This window comes from Saccostrea echinata, unplaced genomic scaffold (genome assembly GCF_033153115.1).
Source record: "Saccostrea echinata isolate AGI-Se365-2 ecotype Australia unplaced genomic scaffold, CSIRO_AGI_Sech_v1 ptg000013l, whole genome shotgun sequence".
Classification (NCBI taxonomy): domain Eukaryota; kingdom Metazoa; phylum Mollusca; class Bivalvia; order Ostreida; family Ostreidae; genus Saccostrea; species Saccostrea echinata.
The window spans coordinates 2,520,438-2,536,169 of NW_026889762.1; the positions used below are offsets into that span (position 1 = coordinate 2,520,438).

Genomic DNA, 15,732 nt, shown 5'->3' on the forward strand with positions numbered 1-15,732 from the left:
CGATTGCGGGTGCGTATCTATGTAGTGCTAAAAAGTATCGAATAGCACGATTTTGAACAACTTCTTGATTGTCGAATGCATCATCGAAATTTCCGATTGGGTTTGTGTATAGATTCTTGAATGCAGACTCCCAATGTTGTAATGTTCGGTCCTCATCATGTAGAACAGTTCCATCGTCATTCACGTGTTCCATCAGAATGCTAATATTTCTTTTCGGTCCTATTTTCTGCATCTCCTTCCAGAAGGCACTTGGATTCTCTGTATTAAGTGTTTCAATGTTTAAGGCTAAATCACGTCTATAATTTCTTTCGTGAAATCTAAGTCGTTTTTCAAAATATCTCTGTGCTGTTAAAAACTGTAACCGTGTATCTTGTCTACACTTTCGTCCTACGACTTTTCTGAAATATTTCTCACTTTTGTGTAACTTTTTCCATAGTTCTGAGAGTTCCTGATTCCAGTAAGGTTTATTGTACTTAAATCGTTTTCTAGCTTTTTTGGATGCATCAAAAAATGGTATTTTTTCTTCCGAAATCCCATCCACACATTTATCGATAACATTCACTTCATAATGCGTTATAATATCAGTTTCAATTTAAAAAAACATCTCCAGAAGCTTTCGGAGTATTCTTATGTATCTGTGTTCTGTTAAAACCATACCATTCATAACCCAAGTCTTTTAAATCAAGTCCCGTAACTCCTGGTAAATGCGTTTCGCAAACACTTACAATATCTGCTTTACAAACTTGATCAATGCACGTCTTAAATCATGATTGTTCGATGTCCAGCCACCAACATTTAAATGACAAAAAGTTAACGAATGTTCAATGAACCGGTGCGGATCCTTTCCTTCACTGAGAATCCTGTTGCAATCTACCCTGGTTTTCTTAACAATTCAGCCGTTTGAAGTGATTCGAAAATCTTTTCCATGAGGCAATTCATTTTGCAGTGTACGTGCATTCAATTCCAATAATCTTTCGGCATGAGTTTCACTACCACGCAAAAACACATGCTTATACTTTTCCACTGTTTTCAATTGTTTCTTTTCCTCAAGATCTGTATTTTATCCTGGACTGACTCAAAGCTAATTCTAACTAAAGCCGGTTTTCCGGTGTTCCGATTTCTCAACCGAGCAGCAGCAACCACATTAATTGATGCATTTAGATAATTTATCAATTCCTTTGAGACCTCCAAGATGTCTTCGTCTGGTTCCTGTGGAATGTTTAAAGCTATAATCGTTAAATCCGCGTTGTTCAGGGGGTTCCCCTTGTTTTCAAACAGCGTATTCGATTCATCTGCTGACCTACTTACATGTACAAGGTCCGGGCGTTCTACATTTTCAACCACCTGGAGTCTCTGAAGAATGGACGCAACAGACTGTGACAATGAGTCGACTTGGCTTTGCTGTTTTCGAAGTTCAAGGTCAAGGTCAGAACGGATAGCTTTGAGCTTTTCGTCGATAGATGACATAAACATGACACAAAAAATATTTTGTCTGCCTTCAATGCATTTATCATTATTAAGTCAGATTCTCACACTGAACTTGTTAAACAAGCATCAGATAACAAGGTACAGCTGGATATAGAAATCTATAAATACTAGCCGAAGCAGTTCTCCACGCAATGCCGACAGTTAACGAGATAAGTGTCACGTACACATTTTATACGTCAGAGGTGATCTTCTTGCAAATTCTCACTGCATCTTATTCAAAACAATGGAAGGAAATTTATCAGATGGATTTTCTCTTGCACCAGAAGAAATTAAATTAAACCTTATAATTTGAGCCTTTATTAAACAACACACAAGGCAAAAATGGAAGTGAATCTGAAGATTCAGAGGACAGTGATTTTGGGTAAAATGATGAGGAAAATGCAGTAGGAGTAATTGGTATCCGAAGAGAGAATTTAGCATGGTATGAAAACAAAAGAAATATTTGCCTAGTTTTAGCTTATAATTAGATGTGACAACTTCTGTTCACACTTTCATCATTAGCATTATCAATACATATATTTAATATATAAAGAGTAAATGTAATAATTTGATTTATTCATATTACAAGGTGTGTCTGTGAAAGGTGCCAAGTAATGGAAACTTATGAAGAATGTTTATGCTGTTATGAATTGCACCCATTTTAGAAAAAATAGAAGCTAAACATTTAAAGAGGCTGGGGGGTTGTGGCCATTTTTAGACTATATTGATCTCCTTTAGAAGAAGAGCTCCATATGAAGATATAGAAAATGATCAAATTTTAAAACTAAAATTTTTGAAATTTTTCTTTGCCAAATGATAGTTGACAGCTTAAGATATCATATCTAAAAAATTAAGTTAAATCTGGTGGTTAATTTGTGGTTAATTTGTTGACCCCCCAGCCTCCCTAAAGTGCATCAAGGAACATGATAGGTATCAGGGGAATTGGCTTAATATTGATGTCTCGGAAGTCTCCATGTATAAGTTAAAAGACACGGATGGGCCCCTTGATGATGTACACAGACAACTTTTTAATATTTAAGCACATTAAAGCTGTTTTTTTTTCCTTCATATGAATTTATATAACTAGCATTTTCTTCATGGTTCATTTAAGGAATGTTTTTAAGTTTTGTGTGATTTATTGGTGTGTAAATCACACAGACTTGTCACGTAGGCATATTTCATGAAGCGCGCTAGCGCTTCATGAAAAATATGCCTACGTGCAAGTCTGTGTGATTTACACACCAATAATTCACACTAAACTGAAAAACATTCTTTATATTTACATTTTACAAGTTTAAAAGCACCAACAATATACTCAATATTTGAATTTATTACTACCCTATATCGTTACATTTTTATTTACGTCTCTGTAGTCTCATTGTGACGTCACTTTAGCTCGAGTTTCACCGTATATATTTCTACGCGTGAGTATACACAAAAATGACTTTCAAATCAATTTCACAGTTGTCTTAGTAGAAAATCACAGCAAATGTAAATATTTTATATTACAGATTATACAGATACTTAGCATACAGACGATTTACTCGTTGGATCTCGTATATCCTTGGAAAAAGGAGACGAAAAATTATTCCTGATTGTGTGGTATCCAAAATCAGACAGACATTTCCATCAGAGTCTTATTCCGGTTTCAAATATTCATGTTTATGAAGTGATATGAATTCCATATTGAATCTATCTTGTATTGAATACAACACATTTAGAATTTAGTTACTCGATCCCTTTAGAACTTCGTGCCCAATTTCAACCAAACTTACCCCATAGCATCCCTATTTAATGGAAATTTAATTTTGTTTAAAGGGAGATGATTGAGAAAGAGCAAATATAGAGTGTGATGTTTCAGAATTTTCAAGAACCACAGGGCTGGAAATGACAAAACATATACACTATGTAGAACTTTTTTTTAACATGTCAGATTTCTTTAGAAATAACAAAACATATACGTGATATAGAGACTGAAGTTTTTTTTTTATTTAACATGTCAAATTTCTTTATTGCATTGACAGAACCATTATCATCATTCATATTTTATTTCCACTTTATAGTGATTGATAAACATCATACAACATACATAGGAGTAATATTGCAAATAATTATATCAATTGATAACACAAGTGAAAAATGCATATACCGATTTAGAAAAACAATATATATCTTGTCAAGACTTGTCACATAGGCATATTTCATGAAGCACGTTAGCGCTTCATGAAAAATATGCCCACGTGTAAGTTTGTGAGATTTACGCACCAATAATTCACACTTAACTTAAAAGCATCCCATATATTTATATTTTACATGTTTAAATGCACCAAAAATATATTCAATGTTTGAATTTCTCGCTGCCCTACATCGCCATATTTTTATAAACGTCTCAGTAGCCACATTGTGACGTCACTTTAGTGTGAGTTTCTACGCGTGAGTATACACAAAAATGGCTTTCAAATCAATTTCACAGTTGGCTTAGTAGAAAAACACAGCAAATGTAAATATTACACAATGTATTTCCAATGAAAATGTTTGTATGAATTTGAATTTCCATACTTTTACTGGATTTCTAAACTTCATAAAAATCCTTACAAAAAAGATACATAGTGGGTTCTAGTAAATGTTCTACCAAGCTTAGCTCTTTCTTTACTCCTCACTAAAATATATACAGTAATGAAGGAGAAACTTCAGCAGTACTGTTCAGCGGTATATTCGAGATGTGGTCCAGGCTTTTGACATCATAGACAGCTGCTTTTTTCAATAAAAATGGAACTCGTAAATATACTTACCTTGTCAATGGCCATTAACAAAATTATTTTGTTAGAAAGCACTCTGATTGTGCACACAAGTACTCTGAAGTTAATATTAAAAAGATGCTTGAGTTTCTGATTGACAATATCTATCGAGTTTTTGGAGATCATGTCTTCCATCAATCTGTTGAAATTCCCATGGATCCAATTGTGCCCCCTTATTAGCAGACCTACGCAGTACAGTTAAGGTGCCAAATGGAAATATCGGCGAATTCCAAGATCGAAAATACTGCATATTGAGGACGATTAGATTTCTTATTCAGACTTGCCACGTGATGTGGCAGTCATGTGATCTTAGCAAATATACCTGAAGTATTGAGGTCATCTATAAATTCCAATATTGCAAGAGCATAACCAAGTTTATATATTTAATATCCAAGTTAATAATTTATAATTATTTTCAATACTCTTTGTAGTTTGTGAAAAGTACTGTGAACCTATGTAGATTCTGCTATCTAACTGCTAAAATTACATTAGTTAGACCGTATGTTGAATTTATTGCTGGTCAAGTACATTAAATATAGATATAATTAATTCAATTGCAAGATTTCATCAGGTTCGCAGGACTTTTCAAATATCTTCATACTTCTTGAGTTTATGTATAAAAGAATGTCATAATCTTTTTAGGGTATGCCCTTGCAATATATCGATTTATTAAGACCCTTCTATTACTCTTTCATGAATCTGCATACAAATATACGGCAGTATCGCTTGTCCAGGGAATGTATGGGAAGTATATGAATAAAATCATAAAATAGACATCGCATCCAAGTTAATGGCCTCTAATAATATTTAATTACAAAATAGATTTTTCATTGTATAAAATATTTATAACTGACTGCATACAAACTTTACGATATGACGTCACATTCTCAAGTGCATTACGATCATTGAATTGTTTTATATAGCTGTGAAGGATTTCACCAACGACAAAAATGCATGCAGTAGTTAGTATTGATGTACTTTAAAGCTCTCCAACAGTTTATAATAGCAAATCATTTCATTTTGTTATAATTTGAGGAACTTATATTTTTGTGTGATGTCAAAGTAAGAATTTCCCGTATAGATTAGGCACCGCCTCCTTATTGTAGCCTTAACTGTGCTGTTTATTTTTGTATTCATATGAAGCAGAATTTATTCAAAAACTTCTAAATGAGAAGAAGAAAACACTTGCTGTGGCCTTCAACTCGACATTTGGATATATCGAAAATGTATTATCAATTAACAATACTTACTTTTATTCATATGTCGACTCGATATATCCCAGTGAGCTTGAAAAAAAAGATAACACAGATTCTGACACATCTGTTTCATATTTAGATATTTTACTTGAAAAAAAAAATGTTAATGGTAACCTAACAACAAAGCTTTATGATAAAAGTGATGACTTCAACTTTTCAATCGTCAACTTCCCTTACTTATGTGGCAATATATTCTATCACCTGCATATGGGGTTTATGTCTCTCAGTTGAATCGATACGCAAGAGCATGCTCTACGTATGAACAATTTCTAAAACGAGGCAAGATATTGATTTTGGCATGTCTGTGCTGCATATTTTTGTTCTCGTGTTTCCCTAAAAATGTCCAGGATCTAGGAACTCAAGCAAGTGTAGTGCTTCAGAAGGTAGACATTTTGGCTGGCAATACCATAAAGGTGGTTTTTGAGAACCATTGATCGTGCATCCGTCCTGAGATGTTGCTTCATTCCGCCACTTCTGGAGTTAACGAGGATAATACAAGCTGCTTGTACTGCATTCAAAAAGTGTTTTGGGAGAGATTTTACCATAGAGTGTAACAATGTATCAACAAAGGATCCATCACCAAAATTTTCCAAAAAATTGTTTACAATTTCACATTTCCTCATACTTGAGAGCGATTGCATCCCATTCTTTTTTAGCTTTTCCTTTATTGATCTACAAAATGAAATTATCTCTTGCATGGTCAGTTTGCTCAATGAAGCTGCTGTGGATACAATGTCAAAGAATTCTTCTTTTGAACAATTTCTCCGTTTTTTTTTTTTTTCATTTTCACAAAATCTCACCCACATTTCATGCCTCTCATAATCATCTAAAAGCTTTTATGTTTCTTCGGCATTTTGTGCTGGGTGATAGAACTCACGTCATCGTCAACATGATCGTTGTTTATCACAATTTCAACGTTCGCGGTTTCATTTTCTCCATTTACTTCTGCGGCTTTTTGTTGAAATTCTATTCCAATGTCACCTTCTGTAGTTTGTACAATGGCCATTTCGATGTCTTCTGCAATTTCTCTGTATTTTTAAGAACGTTCTGTTAATGTCTCTCTTTCTGAATTAAGAATATCCCTCCAGTTTATTGGAATTCTGAAATTATCGTTCTTCTTCCCATGGTAGCCAATACAGAATTGATGGACTATGCCATTTCATGTGCAGACGTCTTTACAATTAACATCGAATCTACACTTCAAATCTTCATAATTCTTGATATTATCGATCTTAATGTCAAGATCTAGTAAATGAAAGGTGCCTTCAGATTTCTCAAATTTGAGAAAGAAATTCATTTCATGATCCTTTACAAGTATAGCTTTGTAAAATAAGGTGTATCGAGACTTAATTTTCAGATAAACTCAGCCCAAATACATACTTTAAACTGCTATTTTCAATGAAAAAAGAAGAATTTTTTTATAAATAAGGTAGTTTTTCAGTCGGTAGAGCGCTCGCTTTGTGATAGGGAGGTCGTGAGTTCGAATCTCAGCCGTGACTGACATAAGTCGATAAAAAAGGGTAGCAACTGTTCCTTCGCCATGCGCTCGGCATTTTGAAGTGAAAGTTGCGGGTCCTTCGGATGAGGCCTTAAAAAGCGAGGCTCCGTGTCACGGCAGGCGTTGGCACGATAAAGATCCTTCACTGCTCAATGGCCCTGAGTGCCGAGTAAAGGTCAACATTTGAAGCCCTTCACCGGTATATCGTGACGTCTCTATATAAGTGAAAAATTCTCGAATGGGACGTTTATCAACAATCAATCAATCTATTTATCTATTGCATGCAAAGGAAAAGTATAAATATTGCATAATGTCGCCCGCGTGGCGCAGTGGTTAGAGCGTCTGCTCTAGAGTCGCGGAGTAAGGAGTTTATCCTTACGTCGCGGGTTCGAATCCTACTGTCGGACGTGGAGACCGGTCCTTCGGATGAGACCGTGTAAACCGAAGTCCCGTGTCGCAGTAGGTGCTGGCACGAAAAAGATTCCTCACTGCTCAATGGCCGTAAGTGCCGAGTATAGGACAAAATTTGCAGCTCTCCACCGGCAAGTGGTGGCCTCTCCATATGAGTGAAAAATTCTCGAGAGGGACATATAACAAAATACAAACAAACAAACAACAATAAAAATTGCATAAAGTCTCTCAAGAAACTGTTTATCATATCCTCTTGACCTCTTTTTTAAAATTATATTAACATGAATATAGTTTGCGGGGTCACTTTTGACATGATTTCAATTGCATTTCATTAAAGCAATATAAGCTGTCAGCGGCGGCAGTTTTTTTTTAATCAAGTATGTAGCACGAAAACATTTTATCGATCTGAAATTTAAAATTATAGACTAAATTTGAACTCATTGAAGGTCGAATAAGTCGAAAAAGAGAAAAATAGCCGTTCAAGAATTTTTGTCTTGCAAGACAATATTTCCCCGACGTAGTCAGAAATATGCAAGTGACCTCTGGGTCAAACGCTCGGAGACTGATGTTCGTACTGATGTACGCATGTGCAGCTTGTCGGAGATGCAGAGCAAAGATGTCGGGAAAACGTGGTGCGAAGATTTAATTAACGGATTCGGCGAGAAAAAGGAATAAAAGGGAAGCGAATGCTAGGTTAAACAAAAACAAAATATATATTTGAGATCAATACGATCGTTGGACGGAGCTGCGGACAAAATTATCCGTGAAAACAAATATCGAAGTTGCAAAGATTCTGCTTGACAAGTAAGTGTGTACAAGTTTAATTATAGCCAATTTAATGTAAGATACTAGTATAAATGATTGGAGAAAACTCTTAGTACCTTACTTGACTTGTAAGCATCATATCTTATTCAGCCGATGTTAGTTTTTTGTTGTAATATACAACAAATAAGTATCTTCGTAAGCCAGTTGATAGCGTAAATATTGTGAGGCACGGAAAGGGTAAATAACCAAACTCTGTTAAACGTTTATATAACTATACAAGATATTTATATAATTATGTTAAACGTTTAGATTTCATTGTTCTAGCTATGAAGCTAAGGATGAGCAAAAATATACAAGTGTTCATGCTGGAAAAAACTTCAAACCCTGTGTTACATCAACGCCTGGTCCACCAGCTTTGAAGAAAATATGTATTGTTCAGTCTGATTTGTCTGATATTTCACCAGATGAAGTGGGAAAAGAGTAAATATCCAAGCTTGTTTTACATTTGCAAAATTTTGAGAAGTATTTGTGTCAATTTTTGAATACATATATGATTACCAAAACCATTATAAATGGATTTTTGAAATTATTATCATTATTATTATGTAGAAAATTTACTTTTAAAAAGAAATTTTAAATAATATTTTCAGTGTTGAAAGTGCTATGTCTGGCATTGAGGAAATTGCAGAACCTACAGATCCAAGGACTAAGAGCTTTAAGCCATTTTCAGACAGTTTTGTGGATCCTTTTAGGTTTGACAACATTGCTCTTTTGTCACACATATTAAAATGTTTCCTTCTAAGGCCAATAAAAATTAATTTGTTTGATGTACTCCGACCGACCTGTCAAAATTGCCCTTACCCTATCTTTTCCCCAGTACTTTAAATTTTAAATGTTTTTTTTTTTTTTTTTTTTTTTTTTGGGGGGGGGGGTCAAGGGAAATAGACATTGTTTCATTTTAAAGGTTTATAATTCTCTAAGATACTTTTTAGCTCACTTGAGCTTTTCTGATCGAAATTTGTCCGTTGTCTGTTGTTGTTGGCGTTGGTATCGTAAACTTTTCACATGTTCATCTTCTTCTCAAGAACCAGTGGGCCAATTTCAACCAAACTTGCCACAAAGTATCCTTGGGTAAAGGGGATTCAAATTTGTTCAAATTAAGGGCCACCCCTTTTCCAAGGGGAGATAATTATGAATTCGTGAAAAATTAATGGCATCGTTTAAAAATCTTCTTCTCAAGAACCACTGTGCTTGAAAACATGAAACTTAAATGGAAGCATCCTCAGATAGTGTAGATTCAAGTTTGTTCAAATCATGACCCCCGGGGGTAGGGTGGGGCAACAATGGGTAGTCAAAGTTTTACATAGGAATATATTGGGAAAATCTCTAAAAATCTTCTTCTCAAGAACAGCAAAGCCATGATTGGTCATAATTATATGGAAGCATCCTTAGGTAGTGTAGATTCAAGTTTGTTCAAATTATGACCCCCAGGAAAATACAGGGGCATATTTGTCATATTAATTCATAAGCATCCCTATGAAGTACACCCCACCCCCCCATCCCCCGAACCACTTTTATATTTAAACTTTTCAGAACTGAATTGATTTCTGCTGTTTCCTAGCCAGAGTGCTCAGGTGAGCAATGTGGCCCCTGTGCCTCTTGTTTGAAATAACATTTTTTTAGCAATAAATATTAAATCTGTCTTATCCGGTGTATCATGAAAGCGTAATACGTCATGTATTATTTCAGCATGAATGATTTTGATATATGCATTTTTATTAGATTGACAATGAGTGCCTCTGAACTGACATGCGAAGAAAATGACTCTTCTGATGATGAAGAATATGAGCCAAGTTTCCACCTGTCTTTAAAGTAATTTTTATTATAATTATTATTTACTTAGTAATATAAAATTTAATTACAAGAGGTTAAATATGTTTAATCATTGTAAATATTTCAGATAGCATGAAACATACTAATGGGAAAAATTATTGGTAATTGGTTCATTAAACTGTAATAACATAAATTTTATAATTTTGCTATGTTTTTTTTTTATTCTCTCTATAGACTTGACCATGGTGTGACGTTAGATGAGTCGGATTCAGAAGAGATTGAGGACGATGAAGAAAACTTTGTAGAACATGCCGAGTATGGTTGTCTACCAGTTATACGCAACAATGATGAAATTGAACAACTGGTCCATGATTGTCCAGCCATGGTTTACATTAATCAGCTGATTACCTTGGCAGAAACAGGAGTCCCTAAGATTTGTAGGGTGAAAGGATGTGAAGCTCAAGTTCACATTTCATCAGAAGTAGTGTCTTCAGCTGTGTACCTGAGATGGGTAATCAACTTCAGTATAATTTTAAAAGAATCATATATAATACATATTGTGACAAGGCATCATTTGCCTTTCTTTTTGAAATACAAAGGCACTTTTTAAATTTCTGTTCCAGGTCTGCACAAACAATCATGAGGCACACAAATGGTGTTCGCAACCTCTTCTTAATAGACGGGTTCACAGTGGGGATGTTTTACTCTCAGCAGCTTTACTGGCGTCAGGAAATAATTTTCAAAAGATTTCCCTGTTTTTTAAGTTCCTGAAGCTCCCCCATTCTGTCTGTCTCATCATTTATAAAGATACAAAGAACCTATGTCACTCCAACAATTGAAGAAATTTGGAAAAAGCATCAGAATGATATTCTAGAAGAATTCAGAGGAAAAGATGTTGTTGTTCTTGGTGAGTACAATATCAACCAAATGCTTGTATTGTTTGTTTTGTCAAGAAGAGGATATATTTAAATTTTCTTTTATTTCGATTATTTGGTTGTTTTTTTTTTTTGTTTTTTTTTTTTTGTTTGTTTGCTTAGGCGATGGTCGTATGGACAGTCCAGGTCATTCCGCACAGTACTGTAAGTACACATTTATGGAAAATGAAACCCACAAGATACTGTGCTTAGTGACCATGGACAAGAGAATGACAGGAAGAAAAAGTGCAATCCTTGAAAAGGCGTGTTTTCAGAAGGGCCTGCAGTTTCTCCTTGAAAAAGAAATAAATGTGGTGGAAGTGGTGACAGATGCACATGTGCAGATTGAAGCTTTAATGAGTATGTGTCTCTGTATACTTCTTTGTTTTTGTTGTTGTTTTTTTTTTGTTTTGTTTTTGTTTTTGTTTTTTTTAAAGCTTAAATCTGTAATTAGGATTTTTTCTGATTTTTCTTTAGGGATAAATATATAAATTAGATTTACTGTAGCTATCATCATGTTTTTATAACAGAAAAAGATTACCCAGAAATAAAACATTCATTCGACATCTGGCATGGGTCAAAAAACCTTGGGAAAACACTAATAAAGGTGAGACAATTTAAGATTTTTATTTTGAGAACATTTTCAAAATTTGGAAAAATGCTAAATGAGTAAACTGAATTTTGAACATTATTTTCAGACTGGACAAGAAAAATCAAAAAAACCAATATTACAGTGGACAAGAGAGATAGTAAACCATTTTTGGTTTTGTTCCTCTGTAGCAAATACAGAAGAAGAGTTTATTGTAAGTTTGAACTGTAAATAGAAAAACCACTTGATTCAGTTTGTGTTAATAGAGAGTTAAAAAATAATTTTAGACTGTTCTTCTTTTCAGGGCATTTGTTTTGGAGTCATACATCATGTTGTGAATGAGCATGAATGGATTTTGCCATACAGAGCAGGAGCAAAAAGTTTATGTCAGCATGGGCCATTAACAGAGGAAAGGAACAAAGATTGGCTTGAGGCAGGATCCCCAGCACATGTTGCCTTGCGTGAAATTGTTAGGGACAAAAGACTAATAAAGAAGATTCCTTACTACCTTAATTGCCGGTATACACAAAATTGATTGTATACTCACATTTTTCTACAGATATTTTCTATTTATGCATATCCTATTATAATGTTTCCATTAGAAAATGAAAACACAAATGTGATATATATATAACAGATTTCTTAAATGTTAGATTAACACTTTTCAAGAAGATTTCACCATGTATATAGTTTATTTAGTGATTTTTTTTTTTTTTACAGAAGTACAGCCGCTTTGGAGAACTTTCAAAACCTTATTTTGAAGTACTCATCAAAGCGCCATTCTTACACACCTCCAGTGTACAGAGCGAGAAACCTTGTTGCTGCACTGGACCACAATGCAAATTGTGACAGAGAAGCTGCCAAAAGAAAAGATGGATCACTAAGGTTTCTTTTTGTCTCATTCATTTATTTTTTAAGTTAAAATCTACAATATACCATTGCAAATTATTTTGCTGACTAGGTTGGAATGCATTTTGAAATATATTGAATCTTGTACTTTAGGCATCAGCGGTAAGCAACTGACATCATGAAACTGTGTCTTCAGAATAGGATTTTTGACCCTGTTGGTATGAACAAGCCAGTTGTCCTTGATGTGGAGGATCCACGACGTGTGTCCGAGACCCTAGCTCCTGTTGCTCCACCGCCAACTGAATCTCTTGTGGCAGAGAAGAAATCTCGATTTCTCCATGAGAGCATTTAAGGTAGAGACGGATAGCAATCACGTGATAGATAGAAGCCGCATATTAGCACGTGCTGTTTTTCCGGATTCCGCAACGCCGCCAAATAATAATCTTCATTTACACATTATTGTCTATGCTACAAGATGGCCGACGAAGCAGTCGAGAAAGTTTCCATACATATTTGATCTTGACGGTCCTCGGAATTGAAGCTTCTTAATAAGAATCGAAATGAAAATGAGACTGAAACCGACCATGAACATAATTTTGGTGAAACTACTCCTTGTCGACTGCAGCACCACGTGGGTGCCGGTATCTGTGTGTGATGTAGTTTTGAATATAGACATTAACTGATTAAAGGCCATGACCCTGCAGATGTTAATTGGTATGATGGAAGAAGTAAAAATTTTGCAGAACAAATGTATTGTTTGCAGTGTCCGTTTCAGATACATCGATCAGGTGAATATTACGACTATGGTGCATGCTTGTTTAACAGTTTAACGTACAGGTCTAGATCTGGTTCAATCACTAGATTTAGCTACGTAGCTTGAATAACCTACATAGGTTTATTTACCTAACTAAAGTAGTTTTATTTAGCTACAAAGTCAAACTTTTTTATGACCAGACTCTTACTTCTTGAATGAAATAACAAGACCAGACATTTCTGGCAAACATGATTAAGGCCGGATTGGTAATTATTTAGCACAATGTGAAGTAATCATACTTTTCTGTGCCTAAAAGCACACCAGGTTGTGTATAGTTACTCAAACAATAGAAATACATATTTTGCTTAAAGCGTTAAAATGCAGAAATGTGTAAACTTTCTCTGCTTTGGATCGCTTTTTAAATATTAATCCCTTGTATAAGTAATAGTGGACATTTACTTGCAATTCTAGATCTTTTAATTTTGTCTTTTTGAAATAAAAAGCAAATTTGTAAAAAGTTGCATTGAAATAGCTAAATAAAGCTACCGAAAGTAGCTAAATAAAGTTACAGTAGCCATCTGTAGGTAATTCTACCTATGCAGATAAATGTACTGATTGTACTGGACCTGTTTAATACTTAACATTGTATATTATTTAAGTACATGTATTTTACATGTTAACTTATGAACCATATACATAGATGATAAATTACAGTTTAAATGGTGCTGTATTCAAAAGATTTTGAAATAAATGCAAGTTTATGTAATAATTATGCACATGTAATTAATTATGTATGTATTTGTTGTATGCTCAAAAGGGCCCTGATTATAAACAGATATCATAAATACTAAAAGAAATATTAAATACTACAGGTGAAGCAAAATATGGACTAGGCTAAGGCAGTGTATTCAGCATTCTCTGCGGAAATAATGTGGCCATTCAAATCAAGTGTCAGCTGGAAAGAGGAATATCAAGAGTGCTTTTTACATTAACTTCAAAGTAGCCATTGGTTTGTATTTAAAGCTTAATTTGTTTCATCTCTTATTTTTTCCTTTCAATTTACACTTGCACATGTAACAGGGAAAATCCAGAAATTTTTCCAATAGGGGTGGGGAAGGAGGTGTTTTATATTGTTATAAATTTATTAGATTTCAAATTTTTAGTCCTTATATTCTTAAGTTACACACCATAATGTACAAACTATTGTATACATGTAGAAGCATTTTCTCAAGTCAATAATTTTTCAAAGTACATATACATATTTCAGGAAAATTCAAGACAGATCTGCTACAGTAACTGTACATAAAGTAGCATACATGTGCGACAGGAAAGGAGGAAAATGTATGGCTGGACCGAGATTCTAACCTGGGACCCCTGCATCACAAGTCAGGTGATCTATTGACTTAAATACATGTACCGGTAAATGCTTGTGTATAGACATACAGAAAAAAAACACTGTAAATTGAATTAAAAACTGAATACATGTAACCAAAAATTATAAAATGTAAAGATGTCTTCTAACTTGAATGAGATTGTTTCAACTATAACACCAAAGAATTGGTATGATAATCTGAAGAAGTCAGTATTGTTAAAAAACTTATGAGACATGGTTTTTTTAACAATACATGTACATACTGACTTCTTCACATTATCATACCTAAATTTACAAAAAATTAAATTTACAAATTAAATCAGAATTGTTAATAAATTCTACAATATCTTTTAAATAGATCAAGCTATCTACTTTAATTTTTATTGTCTTTTCTTCATGTTACAGATCTTATGGACATACATGATCCTTGGCTATATAATCAAGTGTCATATGCATTGTTACAAAAGAATATTGGAATTATGTCAGTAAGGTAATTAGGACAAGACTGGATTAAAACCAAGGAATAAGAATGATGTAAAAAATGTATTTTAATTCCACATATAATAGTTACTGTATGTGTACATAAATTTGCGTATTTAAAATTTAGCGCAATTACTGGGTGTGGAATTTTTGGCAAAGTCATGAATTTGAGCTATATAAGTCTCTGCTGTATATTGTATTTATAAATGATTTCTTAGCAGTATTCTTGAATTAGCGCATTGTTGTCTGCGCCAAAGCTGCTAAAATATGAAGCCCGCTTTTTTAAGTACACATACAGCATGTTGCTAGTTGCTGTATGTATTGTTTTACATTGAAGATGTTTCAATGACAGGTACATGTAGTGTTTTTTCCACAAAAACTATATCCTTTGGCCTTAACTCTTAAACAATTATTGCTGGGTCTTTGTATTTCACATGTTTATTTCTTTTTTTAACCCCATGATCTTGGCCTTAGGGTGTGACCTACATTGAGAAACTAGAATATCTTTATACTAGAATCTTTATCTATATGTACCAATTTTTTTTTAATTTAGACACTTCATCAATCCAAACAAATTCCTTGGGAGCAAAAGTGTCCAGATTAATGAGGCCAACTATATATGCATTTGATTAAAAGATTCATGACAATTTGATGATTACATATATATATATAAAATGTATTGCTACAGTATAATCTGACAGAAATGTCTTATATTCATAATATAGACATAGTCATACCATGTTTGA

General features: G+C 33.9%; 1 pseudogene; it reads left to right on the forward strand.

The window, feature by feature from the left end:
* The first annotated feature begins 8,851 nt into the window (after positions 1-8,851).
* Positions 8,852-12,732, forward strand: LOC133186239 (uncharacterized; annotated as a pseudogene).
* Positions 12,733-15,732: the final 3,000 nt, after the last annotated feature.